This window comes from Hippichthys cyanospilos, chromosome 19 (assembly GCF_059441005.1).
Source record: "Hippichthys cyanospilos isolate Australia breed blue-spotted pipefish chromosome 19, RoL_Hcya_1.0, whole genome shotgun sequence".
In the NCBI taxonomy this organism is placed as follows: Eukaryota; Metazoa; Chordata; class Actinopteri; order Syngnathiformes; family Syngnathidae; genus Hippichthys; species Hippichthys cyanospilos.
The window spans coordinates 3,797,981-3,821,930 of record NC_142387.1 but is presented as its reverse complement, the minus strand read 5'-3'; the positions used below and the strand labels follow the sequence as shown (position 1 = coordinate 3,821,930).

The 23,950-nt window shown below is 37.9% G+C and overlaps 1 long non-coding RNA gene across 1 annotated transcript; it reads right to left on the bottom strand.

The window, feature by feature from the left end:
* Positions 1 to 6,284: 6,284 nt before the first annotated feature.
* LOC148407659 (uncharacterized) lies at positions 6,285 to 23,325 on the bottom strand. The gene is made up of 3 exons (XR_015863693.1): positions 23,239 to 23,325; positions 22,842 to 22,979; positions 6,285 to 6,655 (listed from the first exon to the last, which is right to left on the bottom strand). It is a non-coding gene; the product is annotated as an uncharacterized LOC148407659 (long non-coding RNA).
* Between the last annotated feature and the right edge of the window lie 625 nt (positions 23,326 to 23,950).

Below are 23,950 nucleotides of genomic sequence, written 5' to 3'. Positions count from 1 at the left end.
TAAATCCTGAAATCCTGAAAATTGATTTGATTGATTGATTTGTGGCCATGTAAATGTGACAGTGTGCTTGTTTTTGATTTACTTTCATATTATGAATACAAATGTCTTTTCTAAAGCCCAGACATGGGTTGAAATAAGGGGAATTAAAAAATAAATAAAATGTCGAATTGATGCAACGGAAAGTCCTCCACTTCTGATTTTTAAAACAACAGGTAACCTTTTAAAAATTTTGAATGACTTACTCCGTTTAGGACTAATGGAATGTTTGACCTGTCTTTTGTATGTCTTTTTTTTTTCACATGGCTCCATTCTCCTGTGTGTGGATGCATGCTTGTGCAATGTGTGTAATGGCTCCACTAGTCCAGGCAAGCCAAGCCATGACGAGAAAATGAAACATGTACAAACCTGAACTTTTGTTTGAAAAAAAAAAGCCATTATACCATGATAATGAGATGGTGTAGGTGAAAGCACCCAGACCACAAACTGTGTCCTCATCTCACTAGCCTCTTCCCTGCACACACATGCACACACACCTGTCTTCGAAACACTTTTTTTAAATCCTTTATTGGTTCTGTACAACATTTCCAACATTTTAATGATTTCAAGCAGAACTTTGTCCTTGTTAGCTTGGTTTGTCCTCATTTGCCATGTCACACTTAAAGAAAAGAAAAAGAACAGTTTTCTTTTAAGTGCATCATTTTGCACAGACTACCAAACAAGGACAGAAATGGCAATGTCATTAAAAAGAAAACCACTGGCTTAAAAACAATAAATGAAAAAAAAAAAAAATCCCAAGGACCGATGGGCGTGACAGTGGCACGGCGGTGAAAAGAGTCCCCCTGGAAACAATGAGGAGAATGATCATTTGTTGTTCTTGAAAACCCGGTGAGGTTTCACAGAGGTTAAGCTTCCCTTTGATGTGTTTTTAACTCGTTTCAGCTCTGCAGAGGGATTAGTCAGCCTTTTTCTCTCTCACCCACACACACACACACACACACACACACAAACACACAAGTGAAGTGCACACTTTTTGCACACACTCTTAATTTCCACACCGTGTGCTCTTATCACACTAAGACGCAAGCACTGAACAGGATCCTTCTTAACCTAATTTCATCAATTGAGCGCGTGTGCTAGTCTCTTAGCACTGCATGTGTGGTCCAGCGGTTAAATAAGCAAAACACTACAGTCAGTATCTTCTTTCTATATTGAATTAGCGTTGGGGCCATATTCTCACTGCACATCGCATATTTTTTTTTTTTTTAAGCAGCAGCCAGGATCCAAATAATTGGAGTATTTTTACACAACATTTTCAACAAGATCCGTGAATCACTAACATTTTGAGCCATTCTTTCTTCGCAATGTTTAAAGGTTTCCATATTTCAATATTCTATAGTGTTTATACTCATTTGGAATGCAGGCAGAGTAGGGAGTCCATCGGTACTGGCCGACTGTCCATTGGTCCGCCACTGATGGACAGCCGTTTTGCCCAACGGACCACCAAATGCTAAGAGACGTTTTAAAAATGACGGACTAAGCCTCATTGTGTCCGTCGTTGTAATCATCATCTGTTTCCTAGTTGTATCATCTACCGTATTTCTCTGAGAACAAGTTGACCTCACTTATAAGCGATCCCTCATTTTTACTTAAATTTGGGTGAATTTTACAAAAAACATGATTATAAGTCTATCTCTGACTTTAGTGGTTACATAGATCATGGCTGTCTGATTATAACACATGGCGTGTTTTATTAAAGATAAAATTATACTAGTTTTAGACACATTTCTTCCATCGTTTATCAAGTAACATACTGCTGTGATTATGTGGTGGAAGGGGTGGGGCGAGGCAATGTACGCATGCGCGTTGACACAAATGTTGAAACTATTGTTTGAAGTTTCCTTTTTTTTTTTCTTTTTTTTTGACATCTGAATATTAATTTGTCAAAAAGCCCTAAAACTATCACTATCTGACACGTGAAATAACTCCTCCCATTGAACTCACGGATGTCCTTTCCTTGCTGCTCGTCATGTGCGCAAACATCCTTGTTACTCTTCCATGTGTAGTCGTCTTCAGACCTCTCCAATTTGTTTGAAATGGAAGTCTTTGGAGATGATTTGCTGATCATCTTACTTGGGATATTAGCTTTCTTTACACAAATGACGACTGTTGTGAGAGCAGACCATGGAAGTTGCCTTTCACTGTCCCCCCCCCCCCCCCCCCCCCCCCCCCCCCACCTGCCGACGTCCATGCCAGCTTGTTCAGGCGCACCTCCAAGGGTTAGCGGAGACAAATCAAGCCATTGTTTCTTTTTCATAATGCGTCAAAGTCCTCAAAAAATATTAGAAAGGCAATTAGGCGATGCTTGAAAAAAAAGGGCATTTTGCGATGTTCTGTGCAAACACTCTAAAACAGATGCATACTATATCGAATTAGAGGTTTATTTAATCATTTTCAGCCTTGTAAATGACATGCTATTACTTATTTCACATTCGAATCAATGTTATTTAAACACAAATATAAGAAAAATTGGTTGGTTTTGAGTTATGCTTTTATAAATTGACCCCCTTTTTATGACGGTTAAAAATGATGGGAAAAAAAAAAACGTCCATGTGTCATCATATTAGCTTCCCCTGCCTTTTGTTCCTGTCCCACTGTTTTGTGTTTCCTAGTTAGTGTGTAGTGTATTTAACTCTCGATTTGTATAGTTTTCGGGTCCTTGTCTTTGTTTGACGGTTGTTGTTCCAGTGTCGCTTGTGCGAGTTCCTTGTTTTTTGTCAGTTCTATTATATTTGTTTTTCTATGCCTCTACTTCCGTCTTAAATAATAAGTTTGTTTCCAAGTTTTTTGTACTTTTTATTTTGTCAGATGTTTTTTTTTTGGTCCCTTTTTTATATTAATCATTATTTTTTTGGAGTTCACCCTGTTTCTGACTTCCCTAGCATTTGAGTACACTACCCTCCATGTCTTCACTCACCATGCCCGGATGTGACGGTTGTTGCCAGGGTATTTCGGGGTCTGTTAAGCAAACATCCAATGATTAGCATAGTATAAAGATTAAAACCAGTATTGGTTATCCTATTTACTTTATCCAGCCAAAAAAAAAAAAAAAGGTGACACATGTGCACAGTGTAGTTTGTCTGATTTGATTGTTAAACTTGATTTCTCATGATGGGGTGCATTTGAAGTGATTTTCTGCCATTGTCCATCAGTGAATGTTTGCATTTTGTACTGAATGCAGCAAATTGCTGAGAGTAGAATGACTGGTTCCAACAATAGGCTCACTTATATGAATTGAATACCTTGAGAACATTTACGTACAGTCTAAAGCAAAAAAAAAAAAAAGAAAAACATAGCTACCTGAAATGTTGACCACGCGTATATTTGGATTTGTAATGACAGTAAAACAAAATGGCATAACAACGCAGAAGGACACAATCTTAACTACATAAGGGAGTTAAGGTTTTACTGGAGTTGAAATTTGACTACAGGATAATGACGATGAAATAAATGTGAAAGGTGAGGCTATTATGAGGATGAGAGCATGGATGGTTAAAGAAGGAAAGCTGAAAAATGAGCTGGATGAGCAAAGCAAAAAGTCGGAGAAGATTTGGGGTGTATATGGAAGAGGAGCATATTGTCCTTATCGGCCTGCTCCAGAAATCCAGCTCCCTAATGGGGCCCGTGTGAAGGGGAAATGAGGGCTAGGCCTGATGCTAGCTGATTAGCCATCGACTCCCAACACCCATAAAAGGTTAGACGGAGGGGGAGGGCGGAGCACAATGTATACTGAAGGTGAGTCACCGTCATCTCTTGAATTGACTCTCACTTTTTTCAACACAGACATTGGCCATTTACTTTAACCTTGAAAAAAAGGCTGTTGAGAACTTGGATGCAGATGCAGGGAGAGGGGGAGTAGAAGGAATAATGAGGAGTGCATGGACAAGAAAAAAAAAAAGAGAAAAGCTGCAGGAGGTGTTCGGAGAAAGACATCAAAAAGACTCTTCACGCTCCTTATTAGAAGAATAATGAAATTTGCCTTTTAGCTAATGACATTTCAGGACAGCTCAGTTACTTCACGCATAATAGATTAAAATATTGTCTCCCACCTGCTACTTGGGCTCAAACACACACACACACACACACACGCATAGCCAGCCAGTTAGGCACCTGGACACAAGGACAACACATCCAAAATGAAAAGAGGCAAGGTTGTCCCCGTTTGAAATTCAACGAGTCTCAATGTCCTTTTTTTTTCCTATCCTGCACCCTGTATTCATTACTGTCCGTCTTGCACACATACAATTATATTCATCATGTTGCAGCTGCCTCATTTACCTTTCACCCTAAAATTCTGTCCTAGGGAGACCCAATACGGTGGCAAATGACCTTCATTAGTCTGCTTTTGTTCCTTTTCAGTCACATCCTCGCTGTATTTGTTTTTATTCTCTCCACATGTGTGACACATTTGCCCTCTTCCCCTTTTTAAGGCTTTGAATGACTCCATCACACACCCAGCGTTCCTTTGTGCTCTTTTTTTCTCCATTTCCTGGCTCGTCCCTTCTTTCGCCCTTATTTTTTCCCCATCATTTCTTTTATCTGCCACTCATTTCTCATTACGGTTCTCCCTCTCTCTTTTTTCATTAGCATACAGAGTAAAAAGATGGCGCCCGAGGTAATCTGCACGAGCCGTCGCTTGACAAAATGGAGGGCGTCATTGGAGGTCGTGGTGCTGTCACCAGCCGTCCAAGCTCCGCTGATGACTCGCCTCTCTCGATGCACGCATATGCGGAGCACGGGCGCGAAAGATGCTAACACGTACCCATAATCAGGTGTGACACATCACAGCCTAAATGCTCCGATCTCACCTGACAGCCGGTACACGCGAACATGTCCGCTGTGGACTGCTGCGAATAAAACGTGCACTGACAGGTAGCTCACGACACATTGGTTCTCAAAGTGGGGTCCGTGGCCTTACTGCAAGGGGTCCGTGAAATAATTTGGGTGTTTTGGAACTGATTTAGTTCATCTATTAACAGTTACAGATTCGTGCCTTGTTTGGCTAAGTCTTTGACTTTTGGCGCCGCCTCTGGCCACTGTTGATAGTGCATTTTGTGGTGGGGAAGGAGGGTGTGGCTTCAGTTGGGAGCAGTTGCTGCTGGTGTGCATGTGTTGTTCCTTTTCTTTGTGAGCTCTGGCCCGTGAGTGTCTGTGAGTTGTGTTTTCTTCATTGCAATTTTGTCATTTATGCTTATATGCCTAAAATGGTTGGTCCCTCTTGTGACTGTGAATAGCATGCTTGCTAATGTTGGTTTTTATCTTCAGCATGTTATAGAGTGTTGCCTTGAATGTATTTTGCTTTTTTGTTTGTGGTGAGTCTTTCCTTTTGGTAAATGTTAGCATATGCAAATGTTTTGCATTGATGATCATACTCGTTTCGTATTGAAAGGAATATCTTTTGTAATTCAGTTATATGATTTATTTAATCTACACAATTTATGTACATTTAGTAAAATGTATATTTTTTGCATATGGGACTTACCTGAGTTATGTTTTATGTATTTTCTTTTCTTCACAGTTTTACAATAAAAATTAATGAGAGCTGTACCCCTGACACAACTAAATTAAAGAAGAGTTTGTCATTTGTTGTTCGCTGTCTGACTACCTGGATAAAAGCTATTATAACATTGGGTTATTTATCAAAAATATATATATTTGAGTTAATTTCATTTTATTTGATATTAAATTGTGAAAGCATTCATGGGTCTTCAATAAAGCAATCAATTCAACCAGTTTAATATATTTGTAAAAACGTAATAATTTCTAAATTTGTCAAAATGCCTTCTGTGCCTACAATTTCTTGCTAACAAGGGGATGAAGCCAGCAAAGCTAAAGCGGCATTTTATTTTCTAATGCTATTTTTGACAAATGATTGACATCACAATTTTGGAAATAATTTAGCAGGTTTGTTATTAGGAGGAGATTCGCAATTTGTATTTTTTAAACTTCATTATAACTGTAAGTAACAAATATACTTGTTGTCAAATTGAATATGTTGCTGAATTAAAAGGGCACTCATGTTTGGCTTCAACATTTTTTTGTTTTGTCTCCGCAAACATTTGCTTGGAAAATTTGCTTTCTAAAAAGGCTCCATAACTCTGAAAACTTTGGGAATTCCTTATTTAACAGAAACCTGAATTTGGCTGAAGAACTGTAAAATTATTTTCTATTTCAAGCACTATAAAGAAAACAACAACAAAAAATGAAATCAGACGTACCACAGCATCTCAGTTTAACTTGATTTATTGATGGGTAAACATGATTATGAGATGACCTTGCAATCATGAGTGTAGAGGGAATACAACAAGGGTCTCAGCACGCATCCTTGGGGGGCCTCGGTGTTAAGGGTGAGTGAGGATAAAGTGCGGTCACCACCTGTGGTCTGTCAGGAAATTGATGATCCACCAGCACAGGGACACGGGTACAGGCAGAGGTCATACACTTGAGCATTTTTCCCTCTTGCTATTAAAGTCAGCAAATGCTCGGTTTTTGGATGTCTCTGAATGTTTATCCTATGTGATTATGCTGTGGCGGTGAGGCAGTGGCAGCTTATCATTTGAGGGCGCCGGGGCGCAGACCTCCTCCCCAGCTGAGTCACCTTGGAAAGCACGAAAGCGAAATAATGAAACGGAAAATTAATTTTGGAATCAAATGTTGTATCTTTATCGGATGATTGAAAACTAATCCCTTTTTTTAAAAATATTTACAATTTCTTTGTATGTTTTTTCTTTCTCAATCTTTTTGTGCGAATTCCATGATGCGTGGGAATTTTTTTGTTTGTTTGTTTTCCATTTTATTTTCTTTGAAATTTGAAAGCCTCCTAAAGGGGCTGGACATATGGCCCTACTTACATTTCTAAAGTTTTTCCAAATTGTTGCTAGAGCAAGTTTTCAGATACTCAGAAAGTAGTCTCTTGCCCTCCTGAGCACTCTCTCCCACACGTTTCAAAGCTCAGATGATGTCTTTACCCGCTGTTTGAATTTTGTCTCCAGTGGTCATTTGACACGTCCTAAAAGTTTCGGGTCAATTTCTTTTTCCTATCTTTTTATTAAAGCACTGGAGCCTATGGACATTTGAAAGATGAATGTGCCAAAACTTAAAATGTGTTTTTCTCAAAACTAGGGATTTCATCTTGGTAACATTTAAACTGCTGTTACTTTGTCCATTTTTCAGCCATCATCATGTACGATAGATAATTTTAAAGTGAATTAATTTCACTAAGTTGGAATTACAATACATCAATATCTCAATTTTCATTTCATTCACATTAATCAGATCGAATTGAATTCCATGTTAAAATGTATTGCATCTTTCATTTACTATCAATTGCTTTTTATTTGCACAACATAACAACATTTAAGCAATGTCTGCGGTTGATATTGTACTTACCAAACGTTTTAAAATTGACTGAGTTATTGGTTGGGTCACTGTTTTCCGAAGTAAAAGTAAGTGTTGCAAGTGTCTTATTTTGATTGAACACAAAAGATAATCAGTCTACATTGAAATAGTGCAGAAATCAAAGGATAATTACTCCTGAGAGGCTGAAATGAAAAGATTTTACCATTTTTAAACAATTAGTTAATGGTTAAAAATGATTACTCCAATTTCAAACTGAGTTACCACGAAACACAACGTTATTTACTTTCTGGCTCTGGTTTATATGAATAAGAAACCTACCTTTGACAGGAACTTCAGCCAGACCTCTCTTAGTATATGCGTTTTTTTTTTCTCTCCTGTGTAAATGTTTTCAAACATTTTTTTGAGAGGAGAACCATGGATCATGTACAAAAGCAGGTACCATGGATTTATGAACTTTATCACGCGTTTCACAACAAAATTACACGCTACAGTGAAGACATGTGCCTTTTTTTTTTCTTGCTGGCTTGAAGGGATAGTCATATCAAAATAGCACCTAAGGGCTTTGGGGTTAGCGACCAATCACGGCCCATTTGTTTTTTGGATTTGCTTCTGTGATGTTGGCTACGTGTAAGTTGTAAAGCTTTGTGCTTCAGATACATCGTGTTTAGTCCAGCGGAGAAGGACTTGAAGGCCTTTTCTGCAAGCCACTGGGTATTTAGTGGGTCAAGCGAAGTTGATGTTGCACTAGTGAAAGCGGGGCCCCCAAATCAAATTGATTTTATGGCTCCTTAAAAGCTTGGGTAATCAGTGAGGCATACAATTAGAAATGTTAAACCTGTTCCGTATTTCCACTGTCATCTCCTTATGTATGCGATCAACGCCAAGTTTGGGTGATCCCCAAACTCTTCTTCTATGTTGGTCTCAAATAATAGAAGAAGTGTTCAAGTACAAACAGGATGTTGGTCTCGTATGGAAAATGTTCATGGAAGGAGAAAGGATGATGACAAAAGAGGATAAACAGAGAGCGTAGGATGATTCCCATGTGGCAATGTTAAGTTGGAGTAAGTTGTGTCTGAGCTTGTCACTATTAGTGTCCCCGCCTTGCTTAGGAGAGCTGCAAATACTTTGGTGCTAATAGACAGATTATGGCAAGAAACCAAGCATGTCCCCAAATCCTCTTAGCATGACTTCACCCTTTTTACTTATTTATTTCCTGCCATATTCCTTCCACCCCCCCCCCCCCCCCCCCGCCCCCCACTACCTCGGTGGCCTCGGCATGGTCTCGTGTTTCATGTTTTGTCTGATGCTCGGTGCGTACTGTTGTCTCTGTCGCACTCTCTTGCTCTCCCTCCTTCTCTGTCTCACACGTTTTCAAAAAGCACTTTATTTATTGTCCCGGGGGAGCTCTACATTATGCATTAACCTGTTCAATTATGCATTCATTTATGCAGCCGTTGCCTTATGTAAATGCACTTTATGATTAAACAAATTGTTTCGCTGTTTGCCGGTGTGTTCCCCACATTGAGTGTTTGCCATTGACATCATGTAGTAGTAGCAAGAGACTTTATCCCTCTAGAGTCTATGTGTCTTATTTTTTTGTCCTATAAAACAGACTCCAAGCTAGGCTGGAGTATTACCAAATGTGGGCTTAACTAAATAGGAGGAAGAACTCTTGGGTATATTACAAAGTTTGTGAAATTTAAAAGAGCAATATCATGCTATTTCAAACTTTCCAAGGTTCAATAAATGCACATGAATGATGAAATCTTACCTTTGGCACATTAGCGATCTAATTCCTTATGAAATACCAATTCTTTTTTTTTTCCATTTATTTTCTGGTAGCGACTTTCAAACTACTGTAGGAGGGGAAACGTCTGGTTGAATGAAATAGCACCTGTCACTGTGTATTTGCCACGTCCCTCTTCAAAATGACATTCTGAGACCGATTCAAGGGGACTGGTCACAAAACAATAACAGAAAAAACAAATAGTACTGTGGGGTTTGCAGTCCGCGGGACTCGCAATACTAAAAAACTATGGGTCCCGACAGAAACGTTTGGAGTCCCAAAAATTGCACAATATAAACGAGAAAGTAAGTCCAAGGTTCAAACTGCATTTACAAGACGTGAGCAAAAATCAACATCAGATATTAACAATTGTCACAGTCAAATTTAGAATAGAATCTTTGTCAGGACAGACAAGACCACAGCGCAATTTTTCTGTGAAATAAATGTGAGTGGTTTAAAAATTAGTCCCACAACTTGATAATAGGGAAAAATGTTTTTCCTCTTGAATGTAGACCATTTGAGAACCGATGCAGTAGCCAGAGCAGGAGTGTCAAACTGGTTTAAGATTGCGAGCGTATGGAGGAAAATCTAGTCCGATAAAAACATGGTACAGTATGCATTTATGTGACTTTAAATCAAGAACTTCAGTTTTTAAATACTGTCGAAAACTATTACAGCATCACTATTAATCATAAAATATTAACATTACTATTAATCATAAAATATTTTCTTTTTTTTTTTTTTTATTTGTTAAAAATTTCAGCTCATTTTTACACCACAAAATCATCTCGTGGTCCGGATTAAACCCATTTACAGCCCAGAACAGTTTGACACCCCTGATCCAGACGCTCTATCTGTCAACTAAGACAAGCTCAATGCATTGTTGTCAAAATGATTGTTCCATCCTGTTGAAACTCACTGCAAATTCCCCGGACAGCTCGTACAATAAATGAATATGGTTGTCTTGACACAAGGAATAATGTTAGTTAAATTAGCATGAACTCAAGACAAACTTGTGATGCCTAACTACCAAGGACTTCGTTTGCTCCATTCCTCACTGCTGCAGCTAAATAACTTTCTGATATACATCTCGGGGTTACACTTTAAGTCAGTTCAATATTTATTAATTTATTATTAATATATTTATTAATATTTAATATTTATTAATATTTTTAACATGTTGCAGTGATTTCATCTCCAGCCAATCCCCTCTTGCGCTCACGTAATATACATGAATAAGTTACCATATAAATTAGCCATGTGCACATTGTTCATGTGAAGCAAATATAGTAGCAATTAATTACTATACTAAGTAGTATATGACATGTGCGCTCTGAAGTAAATTTGCTTTTATTGGTGAAGTTTTTACCCAAGCACTACAGATCAGTACTTAGCGTGTACCGTGGTGACCTCTGTCTGGCGACGCACAGGGTTATAACGGAAGTCAAACAACGCTTCCAAATAAAACGTAAGAAATCAAGTAACTTATGAAACGAACAGCACTGGGGCGTTTTTATTTTAACATTTTTCCCTGAAAGCATGGTCGTCACAATGATCATATTTTCATCTACTTAATCATTACCGCACACATTGGCTCACCACTACCAGTATTTTGTGTTTGTGTTTTTGTGTTCCTTTTTTTCTCGATTGATGTTATTTTTTCCGAAAGATCAAAACAAAATGGTGGACGAAGTTGTTAATAAAGTTTGTAAGTCGTAAGGTTTTGTCGAATAAAAGAATAGATTGACAATGATTAATATTCTGGTATTAAAATAAAATAAAAAAATGGCCGAGGGACGCACGTTGATTCGAAACTACGCGTCCCACGGCAATGGTTTTGGCTTGCGGACGAAGGGACGCAGGCAAAATGGAGCACTGGCTATGTGCTTGTACTGAATCCAGAAACTCTAAAGTAGTTCTAAACAGTACTTTCACAATAAGAAACGTAAGAAATTAGTTGCAGAAGAAACATGCCCCATCAAGTAGCAGTCTTTATGAATCCACACTTCATCAATGCGCATACTTAATTTCTGTACAGCAAAGCTAACGTGTGCTTACAGATATGGCCTCTCCATCAAGTTTCCAAACGCTTGGTGATTGTCTGGCTGAATGCTCCCAAAAATGAATCCCATTCAAACCCAGTGAAGCCTTTCAAATTTCCGAAGACCAAGTAGACTCACAAAATATTTGCAGCCAAAAACACTTTCTACCGTAAAACGTTGCAACTAATACATGAAAATGTATTGTTTACTTGGCCAGCTAGGTGTAAAATCTCTTCTCCTCAACAATGCTAAAACGAAAGTGAAAAAGGCGTGGCCGATTGAATAATGTGGGCGTGTATTTTGTCTACACGGTACGGGGGCTGTGTAGAACCGGGACGAGGGTGTTCTTCCTCACTCTGACGTTGTTGAGAAGGACTCGAGAACAGAAGTTCCTTATTATCTGCTCAAGAATATAGTAATGACGAATAATTCTTTGAGATGTGTCAAGGAAGAAAAATAACACTTTATGTGAGAAAGATAGGGTCCCTTTGAGTTTAAAGACCAGACCAGAACCATTATGATAGTTGTCACGGTATAAAACTTAAAAATGGAGTTACAGTCAGATAAAATCTCAAATGGCATTCAGGGAGCCAACCAGAGAGTGATGATAGTTTATATGGTTGCCCATGTTTGAGAGTCAGATACTTGGATTGGTTTGTTGTTGAAGTGACTACAGAAAACCTTTTACAGTAATTCTTCGCTACTTTGCTCCTCACCTATCGCACCCTCACTGTATCGCGAAGCTATATTGAGGAGAGATGCTCTGAACGTTCCCTGCATGCCAGACAGATGGGGTAACTGTAAATGCACACGCAACGGGCACTCCTCGGACGTCGAACGACTGCAGTACACATATTTACGTAAATCCTAAATGACTAAACCTTAATACAGTAACGTTTGTTTTTTTCCCTTCCTGTTTGCAACCTTTTGGCTGTAGTCTCACGGAGAGCCAAGGTTATATAAGTAGTGCCTGGAAGTCTCATTAGAGTTGAAGTCTGTAGCTGACCAAACATGATAACAACCATAAAATTCATACACGTTGGTAGGCAGACGTGGAAGGAGAGCAGCGTGGCAGCAGAGCGTTGTAAATCTCTTAACTAGATTTCTTATTAGATTAATATAGCCACCGCTCTCTGTGACACTACAGCCAATGGAAACGGGAAAGGATAAGAGTACTGTTACTATATAAGGTTTAATCATTTAAGATTGAAGTAAATAAGTATACTGCAGTAATATTTGTCTTAAGTATGTAGAGTATTTTCGGCACTATAAGGCGCACCCTCAATTAATGTCATATTTTAAAACTTTTTCCATATATAAGGTGCACCGGATTATAGGGCGCACTCTCAATTAATGACTTATTTTAAACTTTTTTCTATCACAATATAGTAATACTCAATGTAATATCAATAATAACTCAAATAATAACTCTGAACTCTCAATAGCATAATAACTCTAGGTCAATATGACCAACCTTGTTCAACTGTAAACACACAAAAGAAGGTAAAGCTTACTTCACTTATTTACTTACTTACTTACTTAAGCTTACTTTACTTAACCATTCATTCTCCATCTACAAATCCCAATCTCAATATTGATCCATATATAAGGCGCACTATCAGCTTTTTAAAAAATTAAGGATTTTAGGTGTGCCTTATAGTGCGGAAAATAAGGAATATATATATATATATATATATATATATATATATATATATATATATATATATATATATATATATATATATATATATATATATATATATATATATGAAAATGCATGGGGGGGTTTCGGTCCCCATTAATCGCAAAAAATGAGGGAATATTGTATATGACTATCAAGAATGACAGTGATAATGATGAAAAATGTGCAAATGTCCTAAAATTCTTATTGATTGTTCTAAAATTGAAAAGATATACTGTATTTGGCTGTCGTGCATTGCTAAGCTTTTTTATTTTCTTTTTGTGAAGCCTTTCTAACTACCGGTGAAAGCAATACATTCCAGCCATGGCGGAATTAACTAGAAAGACACGCAATAGACCTCCTCCAACATATCATTTGAATCTTTCCTGGGGACTGAAGTCAGTCATATTTTCGCAAAATATTGTTGCTGCTTAATCTTGCTCTCTATCAAGCTGTCTAGAATGGCCCTCATCAGGAACTACATTCACCAAGGCCAAACATTGCCATTTGTGTTATCACCAAATCGTATTGAACAACTTCAGTCACAAAATGCTGGTTTGTTAATGACCCCGTGGGCTAAAGGAAGTCCGCTGGATCCCGGGCTTTTTCGCTTTGCGTGCCAGTGCTCTGGCATGCCCTACCAATAAAGTTTGTGCAGCCACCTCAGTAAAAATCTTTATATCCTGACAAAAACCACGTTTCTACACGCAAGCATTTAGTTAATGTGTCTGTCCGACTGTAGCTTCCTTCTTCTCCTTCCTGCCCCCTTCTCTTGGTTTGGAGAGGGGTCTTGATGGTGAGAGACGAATTGAATGCTTTCATGCGGGCCTTGTTAGGGTTTTGTTAGGATGGACCCACCAGGCCAGACTGTGAGGAGGATCTTACCTTATTGCCTACCATCAGGGCATCTTTGTACTGGACACTTACTGCTTGATATGGCACGTTTTATTTTCAGCACTCGGCATCTAGTGCAACCTGTTCAACCTGGAAAGGGGGCTCCTCCCACCTGCGGTCTCGTCTGAAGTTTTCTCATTTTCCCCAGATGGGATTTTTTTAGGTATTCTGTCCTCGGTTGGGCACTTTGTTCAGGCGACGCTGTTGTGTATTTGTGATGATCTGTAGGATTTATTTTTTGCTTGTGATGTCCTTTGAGACTGCGGGGATTCGGGGCTATACATATAAACTTGACTTGCCTTGTAATTTAAAAGATACTAACCCCCAAAAGTGTGCTATGTGCCCTATGATTGGCTCAGGGCCGGTTTGTTGTGTGTTGTGTCTCTCATCCAAGATCATCTTGGATTGACTGGATGGCCTGAAGAAGAAGGTTCATCGATAGAGGAGCTGGAATGATCACAGGTACAAGGAAGCAACATCAAGCAATTCAATGAGGTCACGCCAAAAAATGATTTTCAGCTTGAGAATAATAGGACTCATCATGGACAGAATGTCTCATATAAAATAAAAATGATTCCAGAGAAGGGACGTCCGAAAAGCCAGAAACCCCACAAACTAATTGAAACAGTGAGGCATTCAAAGTGTATTGAAGGTAGACAGCGTTTCTCCACACAATGGAATCAAAAGCTATAAATTTCTACCTTTTCTTTGACAAGAGAAATGAGCCGCCGTTTGAGATGGATGAACCGTATTGGGATTGGGGGTCGACTTATCTAAACTGCAGGAACACCTTTTGATCTACGGTGCAATCTTCCATTGGTCTCCGTCAGATACATGCTATCTGATGTGCTGAGAAATAGTGGAGCACAAGGAGATGAATAGAATATGCATTAAGACACCTTGACTAACAGCCACTCTATTTTTCTGTCTTCCCACCCCCCTCTCATCGCCGTTGCTCAATCATGTGGCGCTAACGTCGCAAATGTATTTCCCTCCACCGCCCTCTTTTCTCTCACCCTTTCTCGTCACCTCCTCTACCTATTCCACCTCCATTCGACTGTTGTGTGTGTGTTTGTGTGCGTGCACGTGCGTGTGTGTATTTAGTTGCAGTCTTTGTTCTTCCGTTGCATTCTGTCTCGTGTTTCTCTTTGGTTCCCACCATCTTGTAAAGTCTCTGACTAAAAATACATTCATTGACGGGCATCTCATTCACTTTTCATGCAGTCAATGGGTGGTCTACCTGACAGTTATTGTAGACAGAACTGGCTGCTTATATCTCCATTAATATGTCACTCATTATCAGTACCACTGATTGAGTGGGTCCATCACAACCTATTAAATACAAACAGCAGTACAGATTGAGCACCTCTATCGCTATCTCCTTAGCCATTTGTTGGTCTATCTTAAAAAGCAGTGCTGCGACTTTGTTGGTTCAATTTAATTCCTCATATCAGCATTGTGAATTATTCAAGTGACTAAATGTCGGTTTGCATAAAGATTTTCATACATTGTCAGACTGATTGTCAATTATTTTGAGTAGTTCAGTCTTGGTGTACATATTGTTTAGTTTGTGTAATCATTTCACTTAGTGATAGTCCTCAGCAGTTATTTTGCTCCAGTAGCACATAGTGCCAGTTAAGTACTGGAGAATGATTATATAGTTGACACTGAATAGAAAGACAATTAAACGGACAAATATTATTTTTGTCAGGAGGACTGAAAGTTTTAACTTTGATTTTAATCTGTCGTCTTTTAAGATTATATTGCCACAAGGTACTGCATCTTGTGTAACTAAATGAGGTAACCACATTGTTGCAACATATTATGTTAATATTGTTTCTGTGGCAGTATTAGATTGTGCAAATGGTTCAAATGGCATGATATATTTATATATCATTTCTCATTTGTCTGCATCCCTGCCAAATATTTTTTTGACAGGCACGCATACTTACAAATTACCGTACATCCATCGGACGTCAAAGTAGTAATAATCGTCCATCTACTCATTTATTTCGCAAAACCTGACCACTCACGCACATTTTTGACAACTTTGTCCACTGTGTTTGCCCATTTTCTCCCTGAAAATGGGAAGCTCAGTGGCATGGTGGTTAGCTCGACTGCCTCACAGTTCAGGGACCCAAGTTCAAATCCACTTTGCGCCTGCCTTCCTGTGTGGAGTTTGCATGTTCTCCCCGAGCTCACGTGTGTTCTCCGGGCACTCCGGCTTCATCCCACCCTCCAAAAACATGCATGGTAAGTGTATTGGACATACTAAAATGTCCCTAGGTGTGATTAGGCAAGTGAATGGTCGTTCATCCGTCTGTGCACTGCGATTGGCTGGTGCCTATCCCGCGAACAAGGTCAGGTGGGATAGGCACCAGCAGGCCTGAAAAATGTACTCAAAAGCCAAAAAAGTCTGCATGAAACCAAGGAATTTACGCAATGGCATTTAAGCTAAGACTGATAATAAAATGATGTGATTTGAAGAACTTCAATCCCCACTGGGTGAAACGGAAGATTCAGATGTTTAAAGGATAGATCGTATCTCCCCAGATGATCTTTTCTCCAGTAAAAGCTGTACTTGCATTTTTAAGTTGTAATTATAGACATGGGGATCTTGTTGGCATATGTTGAACATGAGCATAAATATTAATATAGTACTAAGGATATATCAGTGGTGTATTTTTGGCATTACTTCTGACATCAGATATTGTGGCTTTTGAACATATATTTCACAATTTGCTGATGTGGTTTGTTTTGTTTTTGTTTTTTTTACAATTTTTGTTCCAAAACATATTTTGGTAACAGCCGTTAGCTGAAATAATTTTATGATTGAAGATTGGCAGTGTCGCTAATCACAATTACAGACATTATACATATAGCCTCAAGGTGTGCCACACACCATCCACACTCCCTCTGTGATTGTGTGTGTGTGTGTGTGTGAGTATGGCTGTGTGATGTATGTGAATCCACAGATGTGTACAGTACTTGCATATATCAATGCAAAAACATGCCCAAAGCTTGAATTTTAATTATGCTGCTTTATTAAATAGTAATCACTGAAATGCTACATAGGCATAATTTATTACATTTCTAATGAAGGACAAGGGAGAAATATGCACACTCCATGTCATGTTGCAGCTAATTCTTGAGCATTACATTTGGCTTCTACTTGTTTCGAACAGCTGTCGCAACAGAATAATTTATCAAAACAAATTCTCCACTTCATGCTGGTTCCCATTTTAATGTGACCACAAGATGCAATACTTACACATGCAATATGTATGAAATTATGCTAATGTACAACACATATTAATCAACATAAGAGCAACATATAGTACCTGCATCTTTATGACTTAAATTTGCTTATCATGAATGAATGAGTCATATTTTTTTCTTACTGGGAGGAAAAAAACTGTAAAAGTAACATATTTGGTTAAAACAATCAGAGCTAACATCAAAGTTTTTATCAGTGATGCTATGTATGCATTATGAAGTTCCTCCTGCAGTCTACCATTCAATGCAAAAAAAAAAACATTTAGAAAAAAATCTGATTTCACAAATCTAATGATGCTAACTTTTGATTGACAGTGCCAGATTGTGTTATGTTAAATTTGGCCTGTTATTTTGGTTGTAATTTGCATGCCAAGTATGGGTATTTTTCCATCTCTTTAAATCAGTGAGCAAAAGCCTTAGCTGAATACTTCTAAAATATTGTCCTGATCAATTAAATGTATTTTCCGAGTACAAGTCAAGATTTTTTTTCCCTCATTTTCAGGCCCCATATTATGTTAACAAAACATGTTTTCCACATATCTGTTTGAATAACATTCATTTGAATGGTAAATAAGTAATATCATCATTACAAGACTTAAAATTATAAACCTCTAATCTCTCAATATAGTTTGCCCCCCTGTTGGTTTTGGGGTGTCAACACAAACATATCTATTGCACCTTGTTTGTGAGTTGCCATTGAAAGGATTAATGCAAAAATGCATGATAAAACATCAGGTTTTTAATATGTCCAAAATTGACAATATTTTCTATTTTTAATGGCATTAAATGAGCCCGACATGGGCTAAATTTGACATTGGCTGGGTGTACTTCTTGACCTTTCGTTTGCAAGCATTTGGAAGGCATGACAGGACGGCACATTGAATGTCGACCTATTTTGACAATCTATGCAATATTTCCGCCTCCTAGTGTTTTTTTATGTAGCTTTTCCTTTTATACCACACATCAAAAAAACATCTAAAGGCCTGAATTGGTTCAAAATTTCCCCCAGCGGTTAAATAAGCTAAGTTAAATTACAGGGGTGTCTTTCAGTCAGTGGCGCTCCGTGCGTTTCACGCTTAGGCCTTCAGTTATTCGGCCCCCTCAGAAGCACACGTACGCATTACTGGGCTACCCGGGCTATTTTTCCGGGATATTTAAACATCAATAAACCCTCATCAGCAATTGAAACCTATCAATTAAGCTGTATTAATATAATGATACAGCTGACAGTATCATGGTACGTGATACTGCCAGAACTTAAAGTAATTCATAATAATTTTGAGTTATCTGTTCACAAAGTTTTATGAAATCCACCAAGTGTCATGTCAGTGTGGCATGTTGGCGATGGATGTTGGAAGGTTGTTGGAAGGATCCAAAAGGATCCATTTTGGAAGGATCCAAAATGCAGGATAAAACGATTTATTACTCGCAGAAGCAGGGCGAAACACGAAACAATAGAGCTACAATAGAGCTGGAACATGGTCATGACAGGTGACACACGTTACACTAACGACAGACATATGAAAAATGAAAAAAAATCCAAATGCTCGACCCTCCAAAACGCATGTCTCCCACTTCTTTCAATACAAAATCCAGTCTTTCTTTCCTCAGAAAGACTTCAATGACTTTCTTGTAGAGTTTCTGCATTGCATTTCCAATAATGAATCCTTTTGTATTGATATGGATGCCAATGCTGGTCAATTTCCATTTTTTTTTCTTCTTCAGCCATTGTGGGTTAAAAAAAAAAAATGTGAGTAGATTTTAATTTTCTGCTAAATGTCCGCGGGTCTGGCTTTGATGTACACTATGCCTCATGGTTTGCATTAGCTTACGGTTGAGCAACATGTTTTTATTTATTTTTTTGTAAACAATTTTACTGAACTACTTCCAAAGTTAAGCAATGTGGATAAATATGGCACCTCCTTCGTGCAGTGTGCATCCAGTTATGTCTCATTCAACGTGAGGCTTCTAGATGGTGAACTTATGGCTCGATTGACAATTACAGCTGTCTGTTAAGCATTAGGGTCACTTACATATCCATCTGTGCTTGCGCAGAAGCCTGCAACTGTTGACGCGAATGCCCTACCGCCTCTAGAAGCAGGCAGATTACGTATAGCCTGGCGACACAAGTTAGCTGAATTCTAATTGGCTAAAATCTCTAACATAAAACTACAGCACTACAAGGAGAGTAACCAAATGGATATAAAATGACACGAAAAGCACAGAATATAGAGAATAAATTCATATATAAAATATATGTATTTAACAAAAATGAATGTAAAATGAAATTGACTTTTATTATAGTAATTTTAATTAATATAGTTTATTATGATTATGATAATATCAAATTATTTTAGGCTAGCAGAGAAGGCCTTGCTGTTCCTGACGGCCCACCACTGCTTTCAGAATTTAGTTTAAATCTGAGCAGTTTGATATTTGCCAAGGTATATTTGCTTATTTATGCAACCACCAGATTACCTCAGGAGTACCGAAAAAAAAAGGCCCAGAAAATGGCATGCAGGGGCTGCCATCTCAACAAGCACTAAAATGTCCCTATAGAGGAAAATGTGGTGATGGAGCACCGTCGTTAATGTTGAGTTTAGAGATTTAATTATGATAATCTGCAAACATCATGGCTATAATAAAATGCGCAGAAAGCAAACTTTGTCTAACCAGAAGGCGAGGTTAGTGATTTTGTTGTTTGCATGCTATTTATTTTCTCGAGCCATCTTTGGAAACAAACGCACGCTCACATCGCTCACACATTATAGCCACCATATTCCAAACAGTCAGTATGCCGGTGATAGCTCAGTAGTGGCGCATGCGGTTCTATATCTTTGATAATGGCGACTATGCTGATGATCTGGAGCTATTTACTCTAAATGGGCCATTATGAATGGAAGACTGTACCTTGGGATGGCGATGAGGCTTCTGACAGATAGATATATTGCCGAGCGAGAATAGGTGGCGGTGATGAGCCACAGGAGTGTACTACAATTCTGCGCTTTCATTCTCTCCTTACGTCTCTCCACCTCATTGTCACTTCACCTCTTTGTCCTCTGGTTCAATTTTCCAATCACAAGTCAGGAGCAGTCAAGTGCCGCCACTGCAACACGTACACGCACACCAGACACACACATACAACACGTCTGAGGACGCACCGAAAGAAAACACCAAGAGTTATTGCTGAAAATGGGAGCGATTTTTCTTTCTAGATTGAATTATGAAGAATTCATGGCAGCAGTTTGATCCGGCGTATCATATTCAGTTAGGTCGTTGTTTTGCATGTTTTAAGATATAATACAGCACTTGAATGTGCGCCTCTTTGGGGAATACGCGGCTGTGTGATGCGCCACGTACTACTTCATCCCAATCACGCAGCTTTCAGTCTTCAAAGAAAATACAAAATATGACTCAATTTCATATTTGACACGCTGATAATAAAACTGCTTAAAACTATAAAGTCCCCACCAATTCCACCCCATTTTCATAAGCTCAATTATCCTGCCTTCCTATTAATTAGCAACTGGCTTTAATTCCGCCTTTTGCTTTTTATCACCAAACATTTACAAGCTCTGGGATGATCGTGTTAATATTACCGAATTACGGGATACATTCCCGGGGTTAATTGGGTTGTTCTTTTTAATTAGAATGTGATTGGGAGAACTGTTGGATTTTTTTACGCAGGCAGGACAGCTGAGACTGATGGAACCTAAAGACTGTAGACAACAGAGACCTCTAGACGTTGAAAAGAAAACTGCATGGAATGTGCTGAGACTGGAGGGAAGAAAATGATTCAATTTATCAAGAACATATGCATTTATTAAGCACCATATGTGAAAATGAAGAAAAGCAAAAAGGGATAGTAACATGACGTGTTATGTAGGGAAATTAAGGGTGAGCTCTTGGATGCTGAAACCAAATGCAAGCTTTTGGATGCTGATACCAAAGATATGCAAAATAGTTTGGACCCTGGAACACTTGATAAATAAATACATGTAATGCACACACAGAACAGAACACAGGACTGTTTTTTTTAATTTTTTTAAATTTTTTTGTCATATAGGAAAAATGTAAATAGAAATAATCTTTGTTATGTTTCCAATAACAAAGACAAAGGAGTACCATTTGGTTGTTTAAGTGGAAAAATAATTTTCTTTCTTTCTTCTTCTTATTATTATTATCATCATAATTATAAAATTATGTGATATAATATTATAATATTATTATTATAATAATCAGCAATCCAACTTTTGCCGTGTTCCGAAAAAGCCAAAGACATAAAATCTAATCTTACACACAATGTGTGTCTTTTGAGGCAGTTTTTCCAAAAAAGATATTAAATTCTGAATACATAGGGCCTTTGGTGCAATCAACTTCACGAGTTTGGTTTTACAAGGTGTTTTGAAAATGACTGATATCATTTAAATTTTGGTCAAATTTAAATCTGACAGTATCTTTTTCATTAAAACTCACTGATCTGGTTCATTTTCAAACAGCACAAATCATGGATAAAGCAACAAAGAAGGGGGATATAATCTGAGGGGGGAACTACATTTTAAACATCTCTGTGCTCATACAACATTAAAAACTTTCTGTATTTCAATATGCGGAGCGAAACTGTGGAACAGACTGACAGGGGAGCTGAAGCAATGTCCAAGCATGAGCAAGTTCAGACAGCGGTACAAACACATGATATTCACAAGGTATAGCGAAGAAGAAGTGTGTGACAACCATTAGTATTCCCATATAATGTCTGTCTACTCGTTTACTTATTTTATTTGTTCCTTATTTTGGGCACATTCGTAATATACGTATGTGATTTAAAAAAAAAAAAAACAGGATACACAGAAAAGAAACATTAACTATTAAGTGGAGAAGGGGTAGGATTAAATAAGTTTATGCTTCCTACTCATTTTCGAGCATGTTAAGCCAATGTTGTTTCAAATGTTTTCATTTTTTGATTGTTTTTCTGTTTATTTGTTTTTGGTTGTTGTTGTTTTCGAAATAAAGCATTAATTCATGCATTCATTCAAAAACTAAAAGTTTTATGTTTAATGTCAGTTTTTTTTTGTGGGGGTGGGTGGGTGTACGTATTTAGGAGAAGCCGTTGAAAATTTGTGAAATTGTCTGTAAAGTCCTCGTCTGAAGTTTTGAATCGAATTTGAAGGAATAAATCTTTTGTTGTTACACATTAAGCCTAATTTTAATCATATTAAACATTTGAAGACATTAAGGACAATAATTGGTTGCTATTTTAAAAGTGTTGAAAAAAATAATACTTTATTTTATTTTGTATGGATATAAAGTGTTTTGTTTTTGTTAAAAAAAAAAGCTTTTTTTTTTCAAAGCGTAAAATACATATACTTACATTATATTCCCCAAAACATTTTCAGGCTGCAATAATTGAGATTATTATATTAGGTAATTTGTTATGTTAATAATTCATCACCACTAATGCATTTTTATTTTTTGTAGAAAGAACACACACTTTAAATCTTATATCAAGTTTCCCTTTTGTACCTCTTACACAAAAACACATGTGGTAGGTATATCCCTCACATATTTTTGGAGGGGTGTAGGCTATTTTTTTTAATGCACTGGACCAAAAAAAAAAAAAAAGGCTCTTTCAAACTGTTCCTGGAGGCATAACGTATCAGTAAAATAAAAAGCTTCTAGGTCCTGCTACGCAAATTGATGAATTGATTCTGAAATGTGGCTCATTGCTTTTCACTGTAAAGCGTACCTGTGCGATTCCCAGGAATATTGCACACGTGAACGGCAGCCTAGCGGCGCCTCGCCCACCATCACTCCCACACAGAGCACACATAAGCAGGCCTCAGGTAAACACCGCTATCTTTGGGCCAATCCCTCACATGGCAAACTGCAATTACAAACCGAGCGTGTCACCTCACCGTGCCACCTACATTACACACATTCATGAGACACTCATAGCCGTCCCCTAGCATTGGAACACACTGCAAACTTTCTCATCTGGCACCTATTCCCTCTCCCTCCCCTGCATTGCATGTCATTCTCCGTCAATCGCCTCGTGCAAAATTGCATTGAGGCAAGCTGCCACGGTATTGAGGAATAGTGTCATATACAGGCAATTTCCTCCCTCGGTGTCAGGCATACTTTACCTTAATATGTCTGCAGCAACTCTTAATAAAACAGCCTTGTCTATATACATATCTCCACCGCAGGCTGGCCTGTGCCGTACTGCACACGGCACTCAACAGCCGCCTGTTAAATATTTACCTCTACTGAATGTCAATAGAGGCGGAGTTGGTGGCGGAATCTTAAAAAATGTTTTCCCTGCCCGGTTTCAACTGTCTGCATCTGTTGCAAAGCAGTCTGGAAGCAGTTCCCTATCAGCCTCCTGAACGTTTTCAGATATCGCCATACCAGTGTTGTCTGCCTATTGGAAGTAAAAAAAAAAAAAAAAAAAAAAAAAGGATGGAACGGGAAAGTAGTTGTGAGTCAGTCCAGACACAGGAAGTATTTAGATTCTTTGGAATTTCCTCAACGAGTCTGTTGTCTATTCCTGATCCATTAACTGTGATATCATGTCAGGCTCCTGCTGTCTTTTGACTGACTGATTTTGTGATTGAGTAAAACAATTGTGGATTGTAATATATATATATATATATATATATATATATATATATATATATATATATATATATATATATATATATATATATATATATATATATATATATATATATATATATATATATAGATAGATAGATAGATAGATAGATAGATAGATAGATAGATAGATAGATAGATATATGAATATTATATTATATATAATATTTGGTGGAAGAGTGGTTAGCACATCTGCCTCAC